At 43.4% G+C, this 9814-nt stretch overlaps 1 pseudogene; it reads right to left on the bottom strand.

Annotated features, from left to right (window-relative positions):
- Positions 1-8510: 8510 nt before the first annotated feature.
- Positions 8511-9448, bottom strand: LOC103216771 (small ribosomal subunit protein uS5 pseudogene; annotated as a pseudogene).
- Between the last annotated feature and the right edge of the window lie 366 nt (positions 9449-9814).

Below are 9814 nucleotides of genomic sequence, written 5' to 3'. Positions count from 1 at the left end.
TAATTTAAAAATTCTTATTAAAAAAGGAAAATTCTGCAAATATACTAATCAAGAAAAAACATTAGAAGTATTTCAATAAAGGTAAAGTTAAAAGATGGAGGGGACTGGGCTCTCACAATTCACCACTGTGTGAGATGGCTGAGTAGGAACCAAAACAAGGAAGAGAAGAAAAACAGGAAAGCAGCTGATTCAAAGAATCTGAATTGTAGTGGTTCACAGATGACATGGATGTAAACTAGAAAAGGAAGAAAATCTATTTTAACATGCAGAACATGAACTGTTAGAAACACAACATCCAGAAAATTGGGTAAATGCATGGTCAACATACTACTCTGCAGTAGTAATAATGGATGAACAACAGGAATAACAACAGCATAACACAGACAATCAACGTCTATCTTGATTATCAAATGTACAGACATTTACAAGACATGACTAGGCCTGCAAAAACTCATAAAACTTTACTGAATGACACACACACAAAAAGACATGTTTTAAGACAAATCAAATCCTTGGATCAGAAAAGGTAGTAAAATAAAGATCTTTACGACACAAATTTAGTGTACTTTAAACCTGAAGTCAACATATTTCAAAAAAAGTCTCTTATGTATTAATCAAGAGACAAAATTATAGTAAAAGGAAACAAAATGGAGGGCTTATCAAGTTTGATAGAAACTTATATGTATAATATAGTTTGGCTATGCCCCCACGCAAATCTCACCTTGCATTGTAATAATCCCCATGTGTCATGGGCGGGGCTAGGTAGAGATAATTAAATCATGGGAGTTGTTCCCCTATACTGTTCTCGTGGGAGTGTATAAGTCTCATGAGATCTGATACTTTTATAAATGGGATTCCCCTTGCAAAAGCTCTCTTGCTTGTCATCATATAAGACATGACTTTGCTCCTCATTTGCCTTCAACCATGATTGCCAGGGCCACCCCGTCATGTGAAACTGTGAGTCAATTAAACCTCTTTCCCTGATAAATTACCCACTCTCAGATATGTCTTTATTAGCAGTGTGAGAACAGACTAATACGATGTATTATCTTAAACTTCTAAATGAATCAAATACAAAACACATACCAAACAATATTGAAATAAAATGACCTTAATACTACTTAAAACAAAATAAACAATGACTCAAAAAATGACCCAAAAATGAAAATAAACTTCACACATAGAATGCCAGGCTTACATATAGTCAAATAAGTAGGAATACAAAAGAAAACATGTTATTTTCACAACTTAAACGTAATTATCCTGTATGTAAAAGAGTGTGTAATTATCCTGGTATGGTGGCACATGCCTGTGGTTCCAGCTACTCAGGATGCTGAGGTGGGAGGATCACTTGAGCCCAAGAGGTTGAGGCTACAGTGAACTATGTTGATATCACTGTATTCCAGCCTGGGTAACAGAGTGAGACCTTAGATCAAAAAACAAAGAAAATAAAAATAAAAGAGTGTCTTACTAGGTATCGGTTAAAGCAGGAGGGAAAGCACACATCTTTGGTGGGAGAGACTATCTTTGCAGCTTTGTGAAAGGGATCTTTCCAGAATGTATCAAAAATTTGGCCCCACACTCACACTTCAAGTTGCCCAACCCAGAAAAAACCTGATGTCTGCCATGACATCATCACGGCCCACAGAATCCACAGTGACATTATTTATAATAGTAAAAATTGTATAGTACCCGTATGTCCTAACTAAGAAAATACTCCAAGACAGAGCTTAAAAGCAAATATTTTAATATGTAGTACCATGATGACAGGGGCTCCCGGTTGAGACAATGATTGGTAGTGGAGGATGTGACAAGGAAGGGTGTTTTACTCCTTAGTATCAAAGCTGTGTCATTGTTAATAATTTTACCACAAAATAAATATATATATTATTTACAAGAAAAATAATATTTAATAACCAGAATTTTGCTTCAACCTCTGGATGGTTAAGAAAGTTGTCTGCTTCAATGTCTCAGCAGAATTTTAAATTTCTTTAACCTATAACAAAAGATGAATGAAAGTACCTCCATGAACAAGATTTCATTGAGATGGATGTGCTGTCAATGATTTAAACAACTTGCTAGCATTAGATGTTTAGGTTGATTCAACTTTTTTAAAGCAATGATAGAAAAAAACACCCTTTATTATCTAAATGTAGTGGAACCTTTATTTTTCACTAGTATCAGGTTTTGAATATTCTTTTCCATTGTATTTCTAAAATTGTAATTACTAGTTTAAAGTCAAAATTATACTGATTCACTCGGTTTAGCTTCAAGTTCATTGCAGCATTAGGCAGAGCAGTTTCCTTTTCAAAAATCTTCCTTGTCCTGAATTTTCCAGCTCTTCCTGCCATTAATACAGCACTGATGTGTGCTGTTTCTTTAATCCTGGACCACAAAGAGCAGACAGTGTATCCAGATGTGGACTCTGAACAATTGCTGCAGCCCAACCCCACTGACCACACAGGATCTGCTCTTCGTTGCCACCGTAGGTCTGGGGTGGAGCCCTGCCAAGGATGATGCCCCAAACAGAAGCTCTTCACAGCTTTCATTTCACTGGGAGGCTGCGACAAGGAGATGGGAGAGGGCTGAAGCCAGGCCCTCGGTAAATGTGAGCAAATGTGTGAGGCAGGACACTGCAGAGTCGGAGAAGATGAGCAAGTCCTAAACACAGCACTGCAGGATGGAGACAGACCTGTGATTCTATAAGGAAAGGTGCCATTTCTGACTCTTCCTCCTTTTCTCTTCCTCCAGGGTACTTTCTTAGGTACAATCTCAGTATTGACAAATCGGTCCTGAGTGCTGAGAATATTTATTTTAGGGCTTCAAATCAACACACCCCTTCCTGTGCCAAAAGGGAAGGAACTCAGCATGTGGGAAGGATGGTCCTATGCTGTTCACTGGGACAGGAGAATGTGGGAACAAGAAACTCCAATGTGAGACAACAGGAGCGCTGTTTCTATTGCTGTCCTCAGGACACCGTCCTTCCTAGTGAAGCCCACACATTAGGTGCCTGCCTTGGGTATGTGGCTGCACTGACCCTCCACTTCAGGTCACAAACCTGCAGGTCCTGCCAGCCCCTGGTGAGCATAGTATCACCAGGGGAGGCTGAGTAGAGCTTTTCCTTGCTCCTGGTCCTCAGCTTCCCAGTCTCTCTTCCATTACCGAGCCTTAACCCCAAACTGCATTCTGCCTTCTTCTCCAACCTCCCTTCCCAGAGCCAGTGCCCCCTCATCATTGCACAGTCAGTGAATGAGTAAGTAAATATGTGAATAAACAAATTTCCTTCATGCACATGTAAGGAAGTCTAGGAATCAGGATACAGGCAGGGTGGAATACAGAGAAAGTGTTCTGGATGACTTTGTATTAAATACACGAGTTTGGAAGTGTCAGCCACAGACATCCCATGCACAGATGGCTATGCCTCTCTAGCAAAGCACCTCTGTACTGCTTTCTCTGCAGGACACACTCTCCCTGGTGAAGTCCACAGCAACATCCTTGAAGGACACTGGTTCCTGGATAGATGGTGGGCATTCTTATTCAGCCTGCACCATCTCTGGCAATGTCCACAGGAAATGGTCAAGGACTATCTCCCTTTCCACTGGGAAAAGGTAGCTGTGTATATTAAAAGGTCAAAATCTGCTTGGGGCCCAGTCAAATATTCTCCAGGCTGACTTGGCATATGCCTTTCAGATACATTCACAGAGATGAATACACTCTAAATACATGATAAATTTTACCATGAGGACATGACATAAGGTGTGGTGTAAATATCCTGACCATTCTACAATGAGATGCTAAAGGTGACTACTGACTGCTGATTCTAAAATACTTGAAAATCTATAAGTAAACTCTGATCCCAGGTATTTTAATTAAATCTGTGAACTAACCACATGCAAGCAATTATGTCATGAATCTTATTAATTGTGACTATGGACAAATGATTCCCCAATCTGAAACTCACAATTCTCATCTGCGAAATTATTTAAGAATCATTTTAGTGTGATTAAATGTTTTAAATGAACCAATAGAGAAAGTGCTTTTGTTTTGTTTTGTTTGTTTTGTTTTGTTTTTGAGACGGAGTCTCATTCTGTTGCCCAGGCTAAAGTGCAGTGGCATGATCTCAGCTCACTGCAACCTCCACTTCCTGGGTTCAAGCAATCCTCCTGCCTCAGTTTCCTGAGTAGCTGGGATTACAGGTTCCTGCCACGACACCCAGCTAATTTTTTGTATTTTTAGTAGAGATGGGGTTTCAGTATCTTGGCCAGGCTGGTCTTGAACTCGTGACCTCGTGATCCACCCACCTCGGCCTCCCAAAGTATTGGGATTACAGGCGTGAGCCACTGCACCTGGCCTGAAATTGTTTCTTATATAACAAAATGCAATAAATAAATGCTACAGGTATATTATTCATTAAAATATTATTGACCTTGGGTGCAATGTCCGTCGTTCTGCATGACTGATCAGACTTTATACAGAACCTGGAGTCAGCACTTGCTGCCTCTCTCATCTGACCAGAGATCAGGTGTCATTACCAAATGTGAGGTCAGACAGGTTTAGCTTCACAAGCCTGTGGTACCTGGGACTGCTGTGCTGAAGGATGGTCCTGGCCTGGCCCTTCCTATAGGATGAAGTCTCCCTTTCCCTCCTGTTTACTCTGGATCCTCACAACTTTCACTATGATTATCTCTTCTATAGCCTCCTGTCTCTCTGCTCATAAAGTAATAGAAGCCTTTCAGTGAGTTCAGCTCTCTCCAGTCTTTCAAACATGGCCACAGTTTTCTAAAATTTACCTTCCTCGAACTGTCCCCCTAATCACACCAGAGATGCATCTGTGCCATTCAGAGCAGAAAAAGCAGGTTCCTAGTCTCCTGCCCGCCAGAGCAGGATGGTTAGAGCTCACTCTGTAGTGATTATTGGGTGCCTCCTGCTGGAACCCCCACGGGAGCACTGAAATTCTCAATGTCCTGCTTTATCTGCTGTGTTGGCTGGGGCATGCCTTGGATCCATGAAAACATAAAGTGAAGAAAGTATTCTTCAATTCCTTGTCACTCTTTTTTCACTCATCATTAGTTATCGAATTTAGTGCCCAGCCAAGAAAACAGAGACCAAGAGAAACTGTGGAAAGACCATGGTGTACCAAGACATCTATCTTACAGACGCAGCTTCTCACAGGGCGTTTGGAAACTTCCAGCCAGTCTGTATCCCAAATAGGCACAAGAGGAACCACCTCAGTCAATTTGGAGACTCCAGGAGCACACACTACAAATAAATATGAGCGCGGAAGATTTGATGGAGAAGGTGGTAGGAGGTAGATAGTTTCCACAGGCAGAGCTACATCACTCAAATCCTATGAAAGGAGAGAACGGGCAGAAGGAAAACTATGGAGATGAGATATCAGCAAACCTTGAGGCCTAAATGGTAAACAGTCCCGGCTCCGTCATCTGTGCCCACTTCCCAGCAGGTCTAAGTGGAGTGAGCAAAGCTCATGGCAAGAGAATTCAGCCCTGGAGACCTGGAGAGAAGTGGACAGGGCTTTCCTCTCCCTCTCTTTTTTATATGAATACAAGGGTGGTTTCTGCTCCCTTCCCCAAGAGAAATTTATCTTCCAAAACTTAAAGCCATTTAAGGCTAAATATTTAATATGAAAAACCCTTAAAGATGGAGACAGGAGAGTCAGCTCCAGGAAAATCAGAAGGATGCTTTGGGACATAATCTTTAATTGAGGGAAGAGTGAAGCAAGATGGTGAAATAGGACCCTCCAGAAATCATCTCCTCCACAGAAAAATAAAATTGAACAACTAAGCACAGAAATACCTTCACAAGAGCCAAGGCAACCAGGTGAGAGATCAGAGTACCTGATTTTAGCATAGCAATAAGAAAAGAGGCTTTGAATATGGAGGAAAGACAATATGCCATTGCTAATCTCCCCCTTTCCCCAACTCCAAGCAGTGCAGCTCAGGGACATGGCTCACTTGAGGAAGGAAAGTGATGAGAGTGAAGGGTTTTGACTTGAAGGCCAGTGCTGGGCCCATCACAGTAAAATGCAGTGCCAGGGAGAACCCTACAGTCCTGACCCCAGACCAGGACCCATGGACAAAGTCCCTGGACTCCCCCCAGCACCTGGTGGAAAACTGCAGCCCCAACAGGACAGTCTCAGGTTCTGGTTTGTATCACTGCTGGCCTTCTCCAGTGGCATTGGGCGATGAGTAAACTTGAGCAGCAGGCGGAGCATATCAGCACTGGTCTGGGACATGCTCCAGGTTTTTTTCTGGTTCCAATTTCCATGAGCTTTGGGCATTGCCCAGCTAAGCCTTGGTGACCAAGGGACTGCTCCCACCATTCCTCAGCAGCACAATACTGGAAGTGACTATCTACTAGGGAAAAGGAGAGGAACATGAGCTCAAGGCTTTGCCTGGCAACCCAATGCCAGGCTGGCCATGGTGAAATCCAACACTAGGCAAAACCCAGTGGCCTTGACTCCAGGCTGGTGCCTGTGGACAGAGCTGCTGGACCCGCCACAGTGCCAGATAGAGACCCACAGCCTTGGTGAGACAGTTTTGTTTCCCAGCCCACATCACCACTGACGCTCTGCAGCAGCCTTGAGACACACATAAACCTCAGTGGCAGGCAGTTGTAGCAGTGTGGGCCTTGGGCATCACTCTGTGCTGTGCTGGTCTCTGGCTATGGGCTTTGGGTGTGACTCAGCATTACAGCAGCTGTGGTAGCCATGAGACTGCCAGTCTCATCATTCCCCTACCCCAGGAAGCACAGCACAGACAGAGGCAGTGTCTGCTTAAAGGAAGGAGAGGGAAGCAGGCACATGTTGCCATGAAGCCCAGTGCTGGGCCTCACACTGGGCAGAGCACTAAAGTGCCTGACCCCAACCAGAGGACCATAAACAGAATCTCTGGACCTGTCCCAGTCCCATCAGGAAACTTGCAAAGCCAGTGGGTTGGAGTAGCCACTTCAAGCCCTCTTCTAGTCTTTTCCGGCCAGAACAACACAGCAACTTTGAACATGTGCAAACCTAGGCTTAGAGCGCCCTCTAATGCTGAAAAGAAGCAGTGACCATAGGAGAACACAATAACCAACCTGCTTAGAATCTGTGAAAGAATAAGCACAAAGCCAGACCGCTGAGGCTGTAATAAATACCTAATCATGTAATGTGCTCATTTGATGCCCACAAGCATCAAATACATTCATAAAACCATGACTTGAAAGCTAAAGCACCAGAGATTGACACTAAAGTGATGAAGATGTGTGGTCTCAAAGACCTTGAAACATGTGTTTTAAGAAAACTCCAAAGAATATCAGTAAAACACAGAGAAACAACTTGAGAGTTTAAAAAGTATTTTTGCAAGAAAATCCCATTGAAATTTTAATAAATATTGCATTAAATATGTGGATCATTTTGGGTAGTTTTGGCATATTAACAATATGGTCATCCAATCTATGAACATTAGAGTCTCTAAGAATATAAAGAAAAATAGTAATTTTTCACACTCTTACACAGCAATAAACACAGAACGCTTCTGTGATCAGATGTGTGGGGTTCTTTCCACATATCAGAAGCAAGGGATTCTGCAGGAGATTCTCCAGCAGACACCAGCAAGTGTCCTCTAATTCAGCTGAATTCAAACACTTCTTGGAGATAGCATCGGATTCACAGGTTAAGGTCTCCAGCCCACATCCAGATTTGTAACTGGTCTGCCACTTCAGATGCCAGTTACAAATCTGGACGTCTGCAAATTCTGACTGAGCAACTCTACCTTGGAGTTACCATGACCATGACCTCAAGTTCGAATAACTTGCTATAGGGGCTCACAGAACTCAAGGAAACACGTTACTTATTACTGATTACAAGTAAACACTTTACTGATTTACTTGTTTGCCCATTAATTATAAAGAATATTACAAAAAATACAGATGAACTGACAGATGGAAGAGCTATGTAGGGCAGGATATTTGGGAAAGAGCATGGAGCATCCATGCTCTCTCTGGGTGGACCACCCTCTAGAAATCTCCAAGTGATCCTATCATTAGCCATTGTTGATAGTTTCAGTCCCTATCCCCTCCAGGGAGGTCTGGCAGGGGGCTGAACAATCCAACCCTCTAATCACAGGGTAGGTTCCCCTGGCAGCCATGACAATCCTGAGGCTATCCAGAACCCCCGAACTAATAGTCATCTCATTAGTATACAAAAAAAAACAACAACAAAAACTTATCACTTTGTAGATTCCAAATATTTTAAGAACTCTAACCTAAGACATAAGAAAAAAGCAAAGTAGATATTTCTCAATATCCCAGAAATGTTTCTATTTATTTGTATCTTCTTTGATTTCTTGTAGCAATACTTTGTACTTTTCATTATATAAATCTTTTGCCTTCTTGGTTACTATTTTTCTTAAGTATCTGTTCTTTGTCATGCTATTATAAATGGGATTGTTTGCTTAATTTTCTTTTCTGATTGGTCATTGATAGTATATAGAAACACAATAGATTCTTTTTTTTTTTTTCCAGGCTTAATTCACTTTATTTTTCTTGTATAAAAACCCTATGTTGTAGCCACAGCTGGAGCCTGGGTCCGCTACACAGAGACTCAGGTGTGGGTCTTGACAAGGTGGTCAGTGAATTCCTGATAGGGAGACTTGGCAAATACAGTCTCCTTCCAGAGGTCAGGGGTCAGGTAGCTGTAGGTCTTAGAGATGGCATCAAAGGTGGCCTTGGCGAAGTTGCCCAGGGTGGCAGTACAGCCCCAGGCTGAGGTGTAGCAGTCATCGATACCAGCTATCATGAGCAGCTTCTTGGGCACAGGCGCTGAGAGGATGCCAGTGCCCCTGGGTGCAGGGATGAGGCGCACCAGCACAGAGCCACAGCGGCCTGTCACCTTGCAAGGGACGGTGTGGGGCTTGCCGATCTTGTTCCCCCAGCAGCCCCTGCGCACGGGGACAATGGAGAGTTTGGCCAAGATGATGGCCCCACAGATGGCCGTGGCCACCTCCTTAGAGCACTTAACACCCAGGCCGATGTGGCCATTGTAGTCCCCGAGAGCAACAAAAGCCTTGAACCTGGTGTGCTGGCCAGCACGGGTCTGCTTCTGCACCGGCATAATCTTCAAAACCTCGTCTTTGAGAGAGGCCCCCAAGAAAAAGTCAATGATCTCAGATTCCTTAATGGGCAGGGAGAAGAGGTAGATCTCCTCCAGGGACTTTATCTTCACGTCCTTGACCAAGCGGCCCAGCTTGGTGACGGGCATCCACTCCTTATCCTCGGCCTTGCCTCCGCGAGCTCCGCGGCCTTGGCCCCGGCCCAGTCCACGGTCGCGACCCCGCCCCGGATGCCACTGCCGAAACCCCCGCTGAAGCCACCGCGGTTCTCCATCCCAGAGCCACCAGGGCCTCCGCGCCACCCCCGCCCCGCCCCGCCCCGCCCGCTGCACCAGCGTCATCCGCCATTACAACAGATTCTTTGTGCTGATTTTGTATTCTACAACTTTGCTTAAATCATATATAGGCGGCGCTCCATATCCTTGGGTTCTACCTCCAAGTTTTCAACAACCACAGGTCAGAAATATTAAGACAAAAAATAGATGGTTTCAGCTGTACTGAACACGTACACTTTTTCTTCTCATTATTCCCTAAATAATACAGTATAACAAATCTTTACATACTACTTGCATTGTATAAGGTATTAGAAATATTTGAGAAGATTTAAAATATGTAAGAGAATATGTATAGGTTATATGTAAATACTGTGGCATTTTATATAAGGCAATTGTGGTTCCATAAACATTAGTATGTGAGAGCAGTCCTGG

Source organism: Chlorocebus sabaeus, chromosome 9, assembly GCF_047675955.1.
Source record: "Chlorocebus sabaeus isolate Y175 chromosome 9, mChlSab1.0.hap1, whole genome shotgun sequence".
NCBI classification, from domain to species: domain Eukaryota; kingdom Metazoa; phylum Chordata; class Mammalia; order Primates; family Cercopithecidae; genus Chlorocebus; species Chlorocebus sabaeus.
This window is presented reverse-complemented; position numbering and strand designations above follow the sequence as displayed.